Source organism: Anas platyrhynchos, chromosome 13 (assembly GCF_047663525.1).
Source record: "Anas platyrhynchos isolate ZD024472 breed Pekin duck chromosome 13, IASCAAS_PekinDuck_T2T, whole genome shotgun sequence".
In the NCBI taxonomy this organism is placed as follows: Eukaryota; Metazoa; Chordata; class Aves; order Anseriformes; family Anatidae; genus Anas; species Anas platyrhynchos.
Genome location: NC_092599.1, coordinates 4,571,924 through 4,589,741, shown reverse-complemented (window position 1 = coordinate 4,589,741; position 17,818 = coordinate 4,571,924). Strand labels below are relative to the sequence as shown.

The following is a 17,818-nucleotide window of genomic DNA, read 5'->3' as shown; positions in this document are numbered from 1 at the left end:
ATAGAGAGTTCTGCAGAATAAAGTCCAAAATAAAAGAGCAACAATTTTATTAGTATCCAAATAGAATAGCCTTTGGTATGGGCAGAAATAGATTAACAAAGAACTTGAACCCACACAAACTGACTGTAAGTAATTTTATACAGGAAAGAAGCACATCAGTTGAACTGCTTCCCTGCTTAGAACTATTCACATCTTTATGCCTTTTTTTTTTTTTTTTTTTGCCAGTGTCCCAGCCCTGAGCAGCCTACAAATCATTACTGGAAACCTAAACTAGAGAGGGAATCTCCCTGTCATTACCTAGAAAGCACACTTTTTATTCAGAGAGAGAGGGAAGAGAGAGAACACACACACACGACAGTGCAACAAAAAAATATTTCTGAATTTTTATTTCCATTGATCTTTCTCAGATAAGATCAGCTGAAATATATTTAATGTGTCTGATTAAAAATATTAACTAGCAGTTTTCCTGAAAGCTTTGAAATATCAAAACTTGTTAATCAAAATAAGCACTTTTGTGCAATAAATTCATCTAAATAAAGTGAACCATCAAATACAGCTATTTCTTTCCCTTCAAAATTCACTGAGTCACACACAGCCTGAAATACGCCTTGCAATTGTCATTATTATTATTTTGTTATCCTGTAAAGGAACAGATGCACTCAATGATTTTGTTAACTATACATGTGTAAGAGAAAAAAAAATGTTTTCATTTGAAATTTTTTTTTAATCCTGAAAATACAGGGTGTACACTGATCGGGAAGTGCAACAGCTGGCATGAGGCATGCTTGTGGGCACAATCCTGCAGACAGGTTTCCTATCAGTGCACTCGGCTGGGCTACCTGTACCAACACACGCAGGTCACGTGTAGAACTGCTGTGAAGGTGTTCAGAACAGCCTCCTTAGTTTTGTTGTCCCCCCTTTTTTTTCCCCTCCAGGAACCTAGCGACCTAAATATATATATATTAAAGTAAATATTTCAAATACTCTGAAGAAGAATATTTTTTTTCTGACCGTTATCAAGGTGGCTACTTTTTATTGTGCAGTGCATACTAAATATCACAGGGCACAGTACGGGAGAATTTCTTTACCAGGAGTCATTATCACCTCCTCAGAAAGTGAAACGCAGGTGAACAGTAAAACTGCGAGAGCCTAAGTGCACTTCTTTCACCTCGCTTTGAAGAGGGGGAAATGGATTTGGTACAGGCCAAAACCCAGGGATATTAACGCTCACTGCCTTGCTGCTTCTCGGTGGAAGGAGTGAGCAAATCGTACCGCATTTTCATTTTCAGTCATTAGCAGGCTGTTCAGAATCCCTGGCTGGTGCTTTTTATTTATTCTAAATAGAAATAAAATTAAAATAAATAACGGCACGAGGACAAAGCTATGCACGGCACATTTTCCCTTTCAAAATAATATTACCTTTCAAGTCCACTGTAACCTTGGAAAAGAATCACTCGGCGTAAGCCAGTGCTACAGAACTAATCACGCTCCATCCCTGCCCTGCTTTTTAATAGCTCTGACAGGAAACACGGGTGCAGCTCGCAGACAAGTTCAGAACAGCTCGCTTCCAACGCAGAATTTGCACGCCGACTGCCAGTCTCGCATCTCTCAGTGACGGCTCGGTTATTAGCCTCGCACGCAGCGCTCTGCACACCAGAGCTGGCCAGAGACGGGAGCTGAGCCCTGCAGCCGCCGGGACCCCAAAGCCACCCGGAGCCCACCCAGAGCCCACCCAAGGGTGCGAGGCCATCTCCCCAGCACGGCCAGCCTGCGCCCCCAGAGCTGCCGCCTGCTCCACGCTCTCGCAATCCCCCCCTGCTCCTTGAAATAACTCTGCCAGCCCCTGTGCCAGCCTCGCTGCCAGCCTCAGCCGCTCTGGGGCTGCTTCCAGCGCCCTCCTGCCAACTTGACCTCGCCTCAGCGGAGGCATGGCAGGAGCACCCCTTCCCCTTCCCCTGTGCAGCCTCTGAGAAGCCAGAAAAAGAAAAAAAGAAAAAAAAAAAGGAAAAAGGAAAGAATAATAATAATAAAAAAAGCCCGTTACTTTTCGAGACTCCCCCAGCAGTCACTCAGTGCTGCCTGGCGAAGCGACACCCCTAGGTAACGCTGCCGCTTCCCCCGCCGTGACCTGGGCGCCGCTCTCGGCTCCTCGCTTCAGCCGCTGCCGGCCCCGGCCGAGGGGCAGCGCTCGCAGCCCGGCACGGCTCGGCACGGCTCGGCACGGCTCGGCACGGCTCACCGCCGCCACCGGGGGCCGAGCAGGGCCGGGCCGAGCCGGGCAGGGCCGAGCCGGGCCGAACCGAGCCGCCCCGAGGGCCCCCGGCCCCCTCAGCGCCCCTCAGGCCCGGCGCCAGGGCCCGGCTCTTACCTGGCGGCCGAGCGCGGCTGCTGGTCACGGCCATGGGGAGGTACCGGCGAGGTATCCCTGCACAGCCGGGAAATATTGAAGGCTAAAAACAATATTTGCTGTTTTACCTTTGAAGCTTTAACAAAAGCTTTGTTTTAGCATTTACCTCGGTGTGCAATAAGAGTTAATAATCAAATCCGTCCCAACCCCCACAAATGTTAAACAAAAAGATAAAAGAAATGCAAATAGCTATTGTCATGGAAAGTTAAAGTACCTGTCTGTATTTTTAAGTGAAAACTATTATCTCTATCAATCAAAATTTAAGAATACAATAGCACTAATCACACAAGGTGCTTTGACTGAGGTACTTTTCCTCATAAAAAGTTTTTTTTTTTTTTTTTTTAACTGGTGCATAAAAGTAATACGCTTACAATTAGATATGGTATTTGTAATTTTGTTATTAAAAACCCTCGGCAGCCTTTATTGTTAATAAATGCCTCTGAGTCTGTGGGCTGATTTGTACCCAAGAAGACCAAAGTCCCTACACATTTTAATAAGGTTGATGAAATTTTATTCAGATTCTCACACTTTCCAACATGTGGTGGAACAGCACACTCTTCTGTTTGAGAGGAGTTACTCAAACGAAGGAAATAGTTAATTGGTAACCAAAACTACTACTTCTGGCCTCGGTGCACATTTTCCACATTTCTCCCAACGCTGTCTGTACTACAATCGTCTGCTTTGAAGACGTGCCCTTTGTCATCTTTTCTTTAATTTTTTATACCAATTCCCTCTCATTGGACCCCGGCGTTCTCCTAAGGCAGCGTACGCTGCATATACAGTATACATTGTGCAGGCACACCGCATGGATTTTCTGGAAAGTCATTTTTAAAACTAATTTGTTCAGACTGAATCAGAAACCGAGCTGCACTGTTAATAAGTGCGAGAGCGAGCGAGAGTAATTACATCTATATTAAAAGAAAGAGCTCGAGATTAAAATACCTATAGTAAATAGTTAAGCTAGGATGCCATTATGCAAACTCTGCTCTCATGGAGGGATGTCTCCCACACTGAGGAGCAATAGGACTGTCATTTTTTCCCCCTGCAATATCAGGTTTCCTACTCCACAGTTCTGGTACTCTGCATCATGGCTAACATCTCTAGTGTGCTATTAATATCAATGAAGAGACGATTCAATTTCCACATAAGAAAAACCTTCCTATTACAGCGCAGACATTCTAGTGAGGACCCTTGCTAAGGAAACAATAAAGACCAGAGCGTTTTTTTTTTTTTTCTCTCCTTCTTCTTTTTTTGCTGCTGCTTTTGCAGTTCTATGTTGCACACTGTTTGAAAGCTTTTAGCTAACAATGGAAGCATTATCTTCAGGATAGTTACAAAACAGGATTTGTTAGTACAAAGAATAATAACACCGAACTCACTCCCCCTGCCGCCCCCCCGCAAATACCTGCCTATTGCAGCACGGCATTTAGGACTTTATTCGCAACTATATTCCAGAAACACCTGTATTCTTCGTCTAATTCCCTGCAACAAACTCCCTGAACGGACCAGGCTTGCTTCAGGAGCTTTGGACAATTCAGACAAACAAACAAACAAACATTTTCTGCGTTTTTAAAATGGAACAGAAACAAAAGTATCTTATTCTACCGCAGTGCAAACTTACCCATTAATGAGGAAGAAAAGGCTGAGAGCTGTACGTACAGTAATTCCCAACCAACTGCAGAAAGTTGAGAGTTTGAAAACACTAAAGCACTTTTGACTATCCAGCCTTTCTGTGCTTCAACACTGGCTGCAGTGTAAGGAAGGACTGAAGGTATGTGGTCTAAACACAACAAAAGCCACTGCCTTACTCTAGATTAAATATGCAGGAAGAGGCCCCTTTGCATAAACACAAACACTCAGCAAATGAGTAACTGGCTCAAATCAGACGCCTGCTGTGCATTCTACCTGTCCTGATCTCTGACAAGCTACACAGCTTGTTTAAGGGGATAGGAGCTACAAAATCAAATCAAATCATAGAGCTAAACGCTTTCCTCGGATAATAGTAAATAACAACAGCACCAACAACTCAATGCCAAACGTTCATTTCTAATCTAAGCATTGCTCTGGAAAAAAAAAAAAAAAAAGAAATGAATCGTGTGCTATGCCTGCTTTGGCTCAGCCACCCATCTCACCAAAGCAGAAACACAACCAAACACCACCTGTAAAATTCATTTTCATTAACTGTAGTCAAATCCAGTACATTGCCAGCCCAGTTTTTCTTAACGAGGTTTTGAAATTAATAGAGACTTTTGATTGAGTTGACATATTAAATCTGAATTCATTTGTACTGTCCCTATGTTTTATTTACTATATAAAAAGCATTCCACATACAAATCTATTTTAGCTGTTCTGAATCACTGCATAATGCACACCTATTTGTAGTTTATTTGGGGAAAAGGAAAAGAAAAATTCTTAAGTTTCCCCTAAAAATGTTATTTCCAAAATATTAGTCTCGCAAAACAACCCCTCCAGACTATATTTAATTCCAAAAACAACTAAATTAGAGACTGTGATAACCACCAAGCACCTCTCAGCATTTATTATTATAATCAAATATACATAATTATATACGGTGATTTACTCTTGCTTCTAGAGAAATAAATTATTTTTCAGTCTCGTGCATATTTCTATACCAGAAACAGAATGAAGCAGCAAAATTTTAAAGCAATTGGAATTCACCAGCGTCCCTTCCTAACTTAAGGAGTCAAATCACATTGACCTCCTGTTCTAAGTCCTAGCGACATGTTGGGTTTAGTAATTTAATTATTTTTTAATAACTTGCAGCATTAAATGATTGCCATTGAAACACAAATAAGATTACACTCTTCTGTCTTACTCTCCTGTGCTCCAGACTACAGTGCAACATGGACAACACGACTGCTCTCGGCACTGAAATTTCATTCTGAAAGCCCACTTACGCACACACACACACACCGGTGCACGCAGGCAGACACACGCAGATTCGGGCTTTAAAAGAAGCAGCACACATTTACTGAAATAATCTGCAGCACGTGCTTGAGGATCCAAAGGACAGTGGATATAACTAACGGTCCTAATGAGAAGCAAGTGTGTTCAGTTCAGCTGAGCACTCACAAAGAAGGGAGGGAGTTTTTACTTTTCCTTGGATTAAGCTCACCACGTTAAAACAAAATTGCTAAGAAGAGCTGGTCAAGCCTAACAGGAGAAAAATCCTCCCCCCAACACCCCCCACAAAAAAAATCCTGCAAGAAATTTTAGAGCCCCTGTATCATTCACTATTTTTGCATTGAAATGACCTTCCAAATAAGGTGTTAAATAATACGTTTCACATAGATGATAGTGATCTAACCTTGATGCAAATAAACCATAGAACAAAATTTAATCAGTATATCACTGTGTAAAAGCCTTTGTCCATCCCAATGGAGCTTCTAATGACTGTTTTGGCAGTTCTGGCTGGTAGTTATGCCTCCCTGCTCATATATATCTCATACTGGTTGAGCAGGCTAATGGAACTGCTGTTAGTGGAATCCAATATTAATACCCTGCATTGTGCAAAACTGGATGCAACTGAATATATTATACAATTACAGGTAGTATCTAATTCCATAGGTATTAGACACCGAACTCAATTAATATTTTAATAAAGTGAAATAAATACTACGTTTCAGTTAAGTTATATATGAAGTCTGGGTCTGCCAGTCTTCCTGCTGTAAGCCTAATCTATACTCTATACAGAACAGACATAGGACCCTGACAAAAATTGGCAGGCAAGCTTTAGATGCTGAGTGACACATACTGATGCACAGAGTCAAAGATGTCATCCTCATGCAAGCTCCACTAGTTACGAGCTTGAGAGAAAATGAAACAACAACAAAAAAATAACAAAATAAAACAAAACAAAAAAAATGGGGGGGTGAGAGTGGAGCGAGACCTCCAGAAAATAAACAGGGTGTACAGTTTCAAAGGCTACAGACACAGACATTTCATTGTTCAAGCCAATTATCAGTGGAAAATAATAACAACAGATGGATTCAGAGTCACTGACTTTTCATATGCACTTCATCTCTGCACAACAGATGATGAAATGCGAGAGCTATCTCGGAAAGGCAAAACATCTTTCAGTAAAAGAACTCTATACTCCAGATGGGGACCTTCTAAGGCAGCTGATTATCTTCTTATAATGTTGTAAGATAGACTTACTAAAACATTTCAAGAACCGATCAGATAGGATGAGCACAATGGCATCATTATTAGAAGCAAGTTGCTTCAGCCTCAGACTTGTGACTGAACTAGACAGAGATTTCAATAAGGTCAGAGCTGCTCGTTGCCCAGTTTTACATCAAGTGCTCCTGGCTCCAACAAAGGACCCGAAGCAGCCGCTTACAACCTGGGCAAAACATCGGCTTGGCTTTGCCCAGAGAGGGGACACAGGCGTGGAGCCACTGAGGCGGTGTCTGCAAGCAGGAGAGCCAGCAATCGGTCCTGACAACTGTCCTGCCACCGTGAGCAAGGTGAGCCCACTCCGTTTCTGCAAGCACGCCGCCTCACACAGAGGCAAAACATATTTACAGTCACGATCATTTCCACTGTAATTGTTAAATGCAGAGGGCCCTCGTCACCCCGGGCCTACAGTGATGCGAAGTGGGAGGAAACCCAGCTGAGTCAATGGAGTTATGCTGGTGCAAACCAGGCAGAAGGGAGACAAATTCTTTCTTACAAAGCTTTTACAAAAACTCAGCTTTTTATGGGAAATAAAGCATGATTTGCTTTCAAAGGGAAATAACAAATACATGTAAATTTTGGTGGTTCCGGTGATAAGCAGTTCCAACAAATGTCACAAACACCCAGTTAAGAACCACCTACCTATCACAACCTTCTCCCACTCAACCTGAATACCACAAAGTATGTGTTTTTGATAACATGAATCAGGTATACCACAATCTCAAAACTTAAAAAAAGAAAAAAAAAAAAAAAGTAGTGGAAAAATTAGCTCATTAATCTTTAAGACAACATTTCTTTAATGGAAGAATACTACATAACTAGTGCACTAAAACAAACTGGCTGCCATTTCCACAGTTTTGTCTCCATTAACACTGTGAGGAAAATTTAAAAAATGACACACACTGGAAATCAATACCACATACAGAGGGGTAACAACACACACGCTGAACTTGCACCTACTGCTAATTTATTTCACAAGTTGCAAAATATTTTATAAGTACAGGGCTGTTGACTTCACAAATGCGAAGGGAAGGGATGAGTTTGCGGGTGCAGAGCACAGTGTTTCCCTTCTTTGTGAAGTACTTTGTCAAAAGTAGATTCACAAGGGAACATACGAGCAAAGAGTAAATTTTGCCCAGGGCAAAATTCTGCAACTGCTTTAAGAAGCAAACAAGAACACAAAAGATGTGTAATACAACCATCTGGCTCTACTCATGCTATATCAATAATCCCCAAAATTTATCCCCACCCCCTTAATCAACCCACACTGATGCCACAAAACCAAATGGCATCACTTATGCTTCCTGCCCATCACATTTTGAAATGATATTTAATATGCATACAGTACATATTTGCATGTTAATCAATTTCTTTAAGAAAAAAAAAATATTTTTGCTTCTTGAGCTATTAGTTCAGCTTTTTCTACTTATTCACACTGGGATCTGTAAAACCACTAAGAAAGTCCTTGTGGTAAAGATACTCTCATATCGACACAGTGCGTCAGGTATCAGGATAACGTACCGGTCAAAATTTCAATCTCTTCTTCTCTCTAGTTTAGTGTCACAGTGTGAAAATAGCAGAGGGTGAATAATAATGTGCCAGCAAAATTATCTGTTCAAGAAACATGGGTAAGCAATCCATTTTGAACTCAGTTCGGGGTGTGTTTCTAAGCATCGCCCCGTGCAGGATGCGAGGAGGGCATTACGCAGAAGGGGAAGGGGATATACCCTACGTGTGGTTCCCATCTGGGACATCAAATATTGGCACCAGTTGCCCACCATCCCGGAGCCATAGCAAAGACCAATGTCTTCCCACTGAAACGGTATTTCAAGGCACGAGGTGTTTTCTCCTCCCCGGGGGCAGTGGCACACATTGCCCCTAACCCACAGGATGGGCAGCAGCCTGGGGCTGAATCCTCTTTCAAACCCCAGGATAAAGTGCATGAAAACCCTGAGTGGTGCCACGGGCTTCTGGGGGAGGAAGGCAGGGAGCTCCAGGTCTACGAGGAGGGTTGTGGATGGGGATGCCCAACATGTGGTGGCTCATTCCCTCACCAAGCGCATGGGGGGTAAAGCCTCGCCACGTCCAGACAGACAGACAGACAGACGGCCTCAGCGGCCCTGTGGGCACTCCCACGAGCAGGCCGGGCCTGGCGCGTTGGACCGAAAGCGCGGCCCCGCGTTTGTTTGGGGTTGGCTCCGTTCTTGAGGGAAAATCACCCGCGTAACCATCGTGATTCATAGCGCGAGCACGCGTCGTGAAAACGCTACCAAAAACAGCACTTCAAAGGCGGCCGCTCTCAGGCGCGATGGCCGCAGCCCTGGCTGCTGACTCAGAGCTCTTATTCTTAATTGACTTCTCTGCAACAACACACCCCAGCCCAAACCCCGCTCCGTGCTCCGAAACGCCGCGGCAGAGCGGGGCCGAGCCTCCCGCCCTGCTGCCTCCTTGGCAGGCCGAGGGCACCACCACCACCACCACGGGCCTTTGGTGGTCTGAGGAGACACCAAATGTTGTTGTCCCTGTGCCCTGCATCACAAGGGGCCAACTGCACGGATGGCACCCATGGCTGGCAGAGCTCCTCGCCCTGCTTCAGCACGAGCACAGGGCCGCTGGGTGGGGAAGGAGAAACATAAGCCCTGAGCGCAGGTGGGAGGCAAAGGTGGAAACGTTTTGCCAGTGTTTTCTTTGGGAGAAGGCATACTTACAGCGGTTATGTCTGTTCTTACATCCAGACTACCATTCTGAGATCGCAAACACTTTGTTAATATATATATAAATATATTAATCCTTTTTTGGATTGCTTCTGCTGTTTCTATGGCCTGACTTGCACGGCTTCTTTGTCAGAATTGAAAACAGTCTCCCACAAACACAGGAATGGGCGAATGGTTTAGAGCTAATCCGCACCTGGGCTACGTAAAAGGGGCTCATATTTTCCAAACAGAAACACAACCCCTTTTATATACAAACCAGATCGGGATCCAAACGCTAAACTGCTCACCACATCCTACGTGGGCCTCTGCAGCGGAGCAGTGGCCCTCGGTGGCTGCAGACACGCTGCAGAAGCACCGGCTCCACCCCGATGCCGAGCTGTGTGCCAGGGGGAACCGTCAGCTCGAGCCCAAACCCAAGGGGCAAACCCATCCCGAGCCACACCACGGTCGGTGCATGGTGCTCCCTGTCCCGCACACGCGCCTTCCAGAAGGATCCGGCCCCGTCTCCTTACTCTCGTAAGGAAAAACGAAGGCTGTGACAGAAAATAGCTGAGAACTACATCTTGGCAATGCCAAAATACAATAATAACATGTTCAAAGATTTAATTTAGAAGACTACAAAGTCTAGCTCATACATCATAACACCTTGAAATAACACTTTAAGGTCAAATCCTGTGCATTTTTGGAAACCACCAAAACATAATGAAGTTTTACTTAAACACAGCATTTACATTTATAACGCGTTTCAGATTCTTCAAGTAAGCTAGACCACATGCTAGGAAAATGTACTTCCCACAACATACAAATTAAGTCATATACAGCCTTCCCTCTGCAGGCTCAACAGCCACTGGCACAAATGGAAGTCCTGTGTACGGATCAAAGGCAGCGTGTGGACCTAAGAATATGATTTTATTTTTTTTCTAATTGGCAAACCATCAAATCCCACTAGTAGTTTATTTTTGTTGCCTTCCTTGCCCCTTTTCTACCTCTCCCACTTATTTCACAACGGAACATTTTTAAACCACCAGAAATCTTTGTGGCAAGGGTGATGTCATACTGACACAGGATCAGGTGTGAGGTATGGTATGAATAAATACTTATCCACAACCACATTGAATTCTCAATGGTTGGGCATCAAGAGACAAAGAAGTTCTTATGCAGACATATTAACCGAGGATTTAATTTTAAATGGTCTGCATTTAAAAGAGCAGGAACACCACACAGGGCAAGCCTAGAAAGGGGAAAAATAAATAATAAAAAAAAACCTTTGCACCTTCCTTCTCGTTTCTGGGAAAGCAATGCACAGCTCTCAAACTTACGGGTCTTCACAGCGGTAAATGCACGGGGCTTGATTATTTCTTCTTCTAAGGCACTGATAGCACGCAGGCTAATTGTACTTTATGTACTGGTAATAAAAAGCGTCCCTACAAAAATAAATATGTATTTTACAGTAATCAAGCAGGAACTAATTTTGTACTTTTTCACAAGTAGCCATTTAGTTTGGCACTGAATGGTAATGTGTACTAGGGAACGCAGTATACGCTTTAACCCAAGAAAAATTAGACTTGAAAATTAATACACAGTGAAAGACAAATTTAAAGCAGCCTTCTTGTGTTCTGACATAGGAATATAAAAATGACACGAGCAACTAAAGATTAGTTTACATACTTTTCAATCACAGCTGCCGCTCAGTAACCACAATACCTTTAAAATGACATTCTACGGAAACAGATACAGTTTGGCTGCAGGAGCGGCTAGATACAGCTAACGTGAAATTAAAAGGGCATTTTTTTATTTACACACATCACACAGCGCTGAGCCCCAGCACAATTACAATGGAAAGATTTTTAGCGTGATTAATTTAGAAATAATCTCGTGATAAATGGAGTGCATTGCAAGTGATTCTGCAGAGCAAAGTTTTATCACCAGCCTTAGATGTCAAAACACAGTTTCAGGGACAGAGAAGGAACGAGTCACATCTTCTTGGTTAATATTTAATTGGGTGCTAAAGATTCCTCATAAGGACCTCTGAACCATCACTGACAGCCTTGTAAGATGTCCCTATCTGCGAAAAAGATACCGACCCTTTCTGTATAAACTAAAATAACATTAAATTTAATCAAACCATGCAATTAATAAATCACTTCAGTGGACACTGCAGCCCAAGCCCTGTTTAATTACATAATTTTAAAAATATTTGCACACTGCAACCACGAAGATTGGCTCTGAGGTTTCATAATACACACTTAACACTCGAGTTGGAGAACAAATTTATTTAATAAATGCAGAGCTAAGTGCAATAATGCCACTCTACTCAAACTGCAAAATCACTTAGCATATCCTGCGAGAAAAAAGCAAATAAACTTTTGCACTGTTTAAATGCACGTCACCGCTGCTGCTCTGGCGGCAGCCACCTCCTTTCTGCACGGGCTCTCGGGGACAGTTGGGTGGGCTCACGGGGCAGAGCACATCAGTCCTTGACCTCTTCCTCCTCGCCCTCTGACTCCATCGATCCTCCCCCTCCTCCTTTTTCCCCCTTTTTGCTCCTCTGCCCTCTTCCCCCCTTGCTCTCCGCTGCTTTTTGGGTCTCCCCAGCCTCCTTCAATGAGCTCCAGCTCTTCCATTGCCATCTCCACCCTGCAGCGCGCAGGCCCAGCTCCCTCCCCGAATTCCCCCACCTGCTCTCTTTCTCACTGCCATTTGAGATAGCTGCTGTGAAGATAGCTAGCTGGAGAAATAAAATAAAAACAAGACACACCACGGAGGGAGAGGGCTTGCAAGGAAAGCGAGGAAAGAAAACAGTTTAGCAAGGCCAAGCAGAACTAGACAATTTCCAACAACAGCAAGGGAAGCTCCTGAGCACCAGGACGAAAAATAAAAGCCAGAAAGCGTATTTTTTGAAGCATGATTCAGGTTCTCGGATGGGTGTAACGCCTGTATCTGCAGGACAGACAAAAACTGTGTTACTGCCATACATAACTAGGTGTGACAATAGAAGAGGTTGAAATACGTACAGACCGAGCAGTGCCCTTAAACGAGGGGGGGAAAAGCAGAGCTAAGGGTTTATCACAGCTCGGAAACAGCTGTGTGCACTCGTACAGACTTTGCATTCATTCATATAGAGCACAGCTTTCAGGTCCTGTGGTTCTAGCATGATTTTTGGACGAAAGTTTAGCCTGAAAAATAAATAAGTCTATATTTGGCCTGCCCTGGATTCGAGAAGTTCTCAGTAGTACTTTGCATAGAAACAATCTGAATTAATACAGGTTAAGTTTTCAGGATGATAATATTCTTTACCAAGCCAATGGATGCACCTCTAAAATTCACTGCCCTGACAAACAGTAGAGCTCTTGAAAGTCTGCTTGTATTAGTTTTATGGATCTATTCTACTGCTTAAATCAGGTCTCATTAAAATTACCATCCACACAAGTTCTCCCACTGGGAAATCTACATGCCAGAGCTACTCCAGTTCCGCAGGCAGTGCTCGAAGGGGGTTGCATATTGCAAAATAGCTGCGGACACAGCGGGGGGAGGAAGGGGAGAAGAACAAGAGGACTTCAGGACAGCAAACAAGTTACTCCTTATCCTCCTCTGATTTTAATCAGTGCAACTTTTGCTCAGGTGGTGCAAATGTACCCATGAAAAGAAATGCCACTGCAAGGAATGAAACCAGGGAGGGAAAAAAAAAAAAAAAGAAGAAAAAGTGTCCTTCAGAAAGCCAAACCCAGTCTCAAACATCCATTTTCGTGTTGAAATGGCAGGCTAAATATGCAAACACTGCACCTGACAACTTACACTAAAGCATATGATCTGCACACTGTCCCTCCAGTTTAATTTTTAATAGTAACAGTACTTAAATCTCAGCATTAATGTATTAATGTTCAAATGAATACAATTAAAGGCATCCCTTCACTACTAACGACCTAGAAGATCCCTCCACCCTTCATATTTGTGGGGATTGTTACAAATATATTCTGTAGCAGTTGTTTTGGCAAAGAAGCAAAAACCTTTGCCTTTTAAATATAAAGTAACAGGAATAATGAATAATATATCTTCTGATTTTTGTTCTGCCATGATATATATATAATGATATATAAAATGTTCATTTATTATTATCACATATCCTAGGAAGCAGACATGCAAAATTACTTTTTTTTTTTTTTGCCTTATAAAGGTCATTTATCACACAGAACGTCCTCCAAATAGGTAGTCCTAAAATCTCAATTTACAAAGACATTTTTTAAAGCTGAATTCTTCAAACAGGGGTATGCTCCTGATGGTTAGAATAAAAACTTTATGATATTGAAATATCTGGATTTAAGGAGGGAAAAATGCTCTGCATTTTCTTTTAGGAGTTCCTGCCCTGACAAATTAATGTCTGCCTACTATTTGTACCTCAATCTTACTGCATTTGTTAGTAACAAACACACCGTGTGGCCCTATTTACACCAAGTTTACAAAGGAAAAGCATGTACTAAAAGGGCATTAATTTTTATCATAACATCTGTGATCTTTGGGTGGGGAAAGGAAACACCATAAAAAGCAGTTTGTGTATACAGACTATCAGTCAGATTTTAACACTTATGCAGAATAATGCAAAGTTATATATATATTTTTTTATGTTAGCAGGCTTTTTTTTTTTCTTTTTGCATTCCGTTTTTCAATATGTAAAATGACAAAATGCAAAAACAAAAACAAAAATGTGCTTGTTAGGGCTGGCCTAGTTTTTTGAAACACGCACAAAAATAAAACCCACTCAAAAGATCTTATTTTAATATGTAATAGAAGAATCTGGCAAACATTAGCCAGAATAAGTCTAGCCAGCGAACACAGACTAACGTACTAGTCTGCTGCTTCTAAGCAAAATGGAAATTGGGGCTTGTTCTTCCAACACACAAGACCAGTTTCTTCAACCTACAGAGCGCCGAGTGAGCATCTCACAGGTGTGCACATGGGAATGTGGCTGCCTGACCAAAAAGCATGTTTCTGCCCAGATCCCTGGCATTTACAAGACTCCTTTACCAAAATCTCAAGTTCTAATCACCCCATTTGCTGCCCATTGGAAAACAGAGCTCTCGAGGTTCTTCCATCTCCAGGCTCAGCTTTGCCAAAAGATGGGGATGGTGAAAATACGCCCCGGTTAAATGAACTCCCCCATCCCCGTTTGCTCTGGCTTTGCTGCTGTGATCCCATTGCCGAAGTAGTGATGAGCAAGACCAACCACAAACCTAACAGAAGTGCAAGCTTCTGAGATATTTCCTTCATGCCCCAAACATACTCCAAATCGTGCAGCTTTGAGGCAGTACCCAGAGAGAGTTGGATGTAAAACTACCTCTAGAGAGGAAAAAAAAAAAAAAAAAAGAAGAAGAAGAAAAAAAAAGAAAAAAACAGTAAGATGATCAAGAAAGAAGAAGGGAATCAAAGAGCTGGAGTCAGCATGGCTAAAGACTCTGATGAGGAGGGAGGACAGCTACAAAGCGCTTAATTATAAACCCCAAATGTTAGAAAAGCAATCTCACGGTAACAATTCCTGTATTTTGGGATTACCTACGGATGAGGAAGATTCCGGCTTAATCAGCTATCTGTGAGAATGGATCCCAACGTGCCAGCACTGGACTCAATGGACAATCCCATTAGAGTGGAAAGAGCACACGAAACGCCCTTGAGAACGCAGCCAACGAACAAACAGGGGAAACAAACGTTAATAAATTCTTTCATTTTCAGACTTAGGAGACAAAGGGCAAATGTTGAAAGAAGCAGAAGATGGGAAGGGCATGGCCGCGCTTTACGAAAAGTCCATTTCATTTGTCACACATTCCCAAGGTAAGGCTTGCTCTTCAGATTTAAACACCCCAGTTTTACCCCACTAAAATAAACCTCCCAAGGGGGAAACAACTCAGTCTCTTCTTTAAGCCACCTAAACTCAAGATACCTGTCTCTTCCAGGATAGGAGACAATGGAAGAAAAGTCTCTATTTATAGAGAGAACAGAGAGTCTCTATAAAAAGAAAAATATTGTGAAAAGTCTCTACAAGACAAAGCTTGCCAGGCGGGTGAATTCAGGTACCGGAGGCACTCTGTGAAGCTCCTGCTGGGCCCTCTTCTTCGATCCATGCTACCGGAGCGGCTCCCAGCTGCCACCACAGCCCGCTGCAGGTTTGCTCAGGCTGCTCTCTATCAGCTGTTGGTGTTTGCCCAGGAAACACAGCTTGAAACGTGACGCTGTGCCCAAACCAGAACCCCCACCTTGCACCCTAAGCAATGTGGAAGCCCCCAAGGAGCACATAACAAGGGCTGGAAGACCAAATCTCAGCCTGAAGTCCCATAACCAGTGGCCACGCCACATGCTGTGGGGACACAAGATCAGGAGAAAGCCCACGTGGTGGGACAAGAGGCAGGGCTGAGACCAGACACGCTCAGCACCGCAGCCCGCACGCCCCCGCGGTTATCAGCTGCGAGCAGCCGCCGGGACTTCAAAGGCCCTTCATCGATAGCGCAGAGCCCAATCCTATCAGCCCCATCTTATCCAGCCTCGCACCTTCAACACCTTTGTGGCCACGGGCTGCGGGACAGGCATGAGGACTCCGCGTTGTCCCACTGCCCCCCAGGGACGCAGCCCGGCCACGCTGTGCCCCACACCGTGCTGCTCGCCTACCTGCGCTTGGATGGCATCCAAGCCCTCGTGCAGCGTGCTCTTACATTTTATTCTCTCTCTCTTCAAGCTTTGGCAACTGAAATCTATTATGATGTCAAAAGGTAGCTGACAACATAAAATGTATCCCGCTGAGTTGATGCTGCACGCTGCTAAATTTACAACAACATAAGTATCATAAAAATTATAAGAACTGCAAATTAACCACTGATTTTTTAGTTCAGTGACATAAATAACAGTAAAGATCTGGATAACTTCCAAACATCTTTACAACTGTTTAATTTGTCAAAATCTATCAAGTGCATTTCAACCACAAACCTGTCCTCTGCAGTGCATTAGTTTTCACGTACTTACGCTGGCATCAAAGGCAACCAAAATAAGGCTTATATAATTACTGTATTCTGATGCACCTTTCCAATCACGCATTTATTTCTGCTTTTCTTCGTCAGTACTTCTTTGTTGACACTAACAGTCGGCAATGTTTTAAAAACATTCATGCTAAAAAAGAAAAAAAAAAAACAACATTGCTGCTTTCTACCCTTCACAGGTTTGCCCGGGATACTCAAGAAGGCACATTTCTTTCATTTCTTTGTTTGCTGATTTGACTGTTCTCCCACTCACGTGTTGTGTGTGCCTCACGAAGCTTGCGTCAGCAAACCCTTTTATTTACTCCGTTATTTGTGTACCAAGCTCGGTGAATGCAAAGCCACTTTTCCAGCAGCTGCAAGAGAGCACGTAAAGATAAAATTATTTATTTTTTGCAAGGTTGGACTGCTTTTCCTCAGAGGGGAGAAAAAGCTCACTTTTAAATACCTATTTATTTCCTGTGGTTGAATATCAATGATTGCCTTTTCTAAGGCTCAGCTTTACTAAGAAGGTTACACTTCTTTTGCAACCACTTTTGCACTGCCAGATTAGCTAAACGTGAACTCAAAATTTGTTGAACCGATGGTGCACAAAGTTAGGGCTGGACTGAAAAAATACAAAACAGATTTCTACTGTTTGATTTCTCAGGGGCTTTGTAAGACCCAGTTGCTCACCCTGTGACCATGAAGAGACTAAAAAGCGAGGGGAAGGCTTCCAGGACAAGGCGAGGTGCTGGCTGCAGGTCCATGGGCACCCCGCAGAGGCCGGAGAGGTGTTCTTCACGCAGGAAGATGCGGCCACTGCACTGCTCAGCGGCTGCCAAGAGCCAAGAAGTGACACACAACAGGTCCCCACGAACCCAAGAAGCCGCACAGCCGAGGTTCGGTGCCTCGATGGCTTCGAGACGTGGGCCGTGAGGGTGACGTGGCTCTGCCCCGCGGGCTGGCGGAGCGGCACGTTTTTTGAAGCAGCGCAATGTGTGCTGTGATGTGTTATACCACACTGATTTCAAGACCAAATCTCAACCACAATGGCTACCCATATGGAAGCAGGAAAGGAAGTTGAAGGACCGGGTTTGACACGATAGGGTAAACTCAACCCCCCACCCCAGCAAACCATACAGTAAATCTTTTCATACACAGTTCGGGCAGAACGGAACGACTTATGGTGTGTCCGAAACAACAGCATTTCTGCCTAAAGTGCAGCAAAACGCCTCCGAGCACAACACAGCTCTGAAAATTCAGCATCTGGATTAACGTGGAAGTTTGGATTTTGTGTTCTCACTGCAGTGTTTGAACCTGAACGGCCACAACTCATTCGGTGACACCCAAAGACACCACACGAGCGCTGTGGAGCAACCTAAGTAATTCAAACTTCTTTGATTAAATCTAACTTAATTGCACACAACTGGAAAAACTCACAACCAGTTGGCTTCGCACGTCGTATTACATAAATCGGAAGCAATTCCCACAAAATCTAC

At 43.5% G+C, this 17,818-nt stretch overlaps 1 protein-coding gene across 19 annotated transcripts in view; it reads right to left on the bottom strand.

Annotated features, from left to right (window-relative positions):
* FOXP1 (forkhead box P1) overlaps positions 1 to 17,818 on the bottom strand; it is a 364,496-nt gene that overhangs the window by 216,945 nt on the left and 129,733 nt on the right. The window contains exon 1 of one of the 19 annotated variants that reach the window (XM_072044451.1): positions 4,029 to 4,184. The exons of 17 other annotated variants lie outside the window; for them this stretch is intronic. The gene's annotated coding sequence lies outside the window, so the exon portion shown is untranslated. Of the gene's footprint in view, positions 1 to 2,044; positions 2,070 to 4,028; positions 4,185 to 17,818 lie in introns of those variants that run through there. One more of the 19 variants, XM_072044457.1, reaches the window with a different exon arrangement.